The sequence below is a fragment of the Etheostoma spectabile genome, chromosome 8, assembly GCF_008692095.1.
Source record: "Etheostoma spectabile isolate EspeVRDwgs_2016 chromosome 8, UIUC_Espe_1.0, whole genome shotgun sequence".
NCBI classification, from domain to species: Eukaryota; Metazoa; Chordata; class Actinopteri; order Perciformes; family Percidae; genus Etheostoma; species Etheostoma spectabile.
This window is the reverse complement of record NC_045740.1, coordinates 27,071,971-27,072,191: the sequence shown is the minus strand read 5'-3', so window position 1 is coordinate 27,072,191 and position 221 is coordinate 27,071,971.

The following is a 221-nucleotide window of genomic DNA, read 5'->3' as shown; positions in this document are numbered from 1 at the left end:
ACCCGAGGACAACACGAGGGTTAAAACACATAAAGTCCCAGAGTTATGCTGTGGCTCAGGTGGTAAGAGTGGTCGAACGCTTGGTGGTTCAATCCCCGCCCCTGCAGTCCTATGTCAAAGTGTCCTTGGGCAAGACACTGAACCCCGAGTTTCCCCGATGCTGTGCTATCGGAGTGTGAATGTGTGTGAGTGTTTATCTGATGAGCAGGTGGCACCTTGTA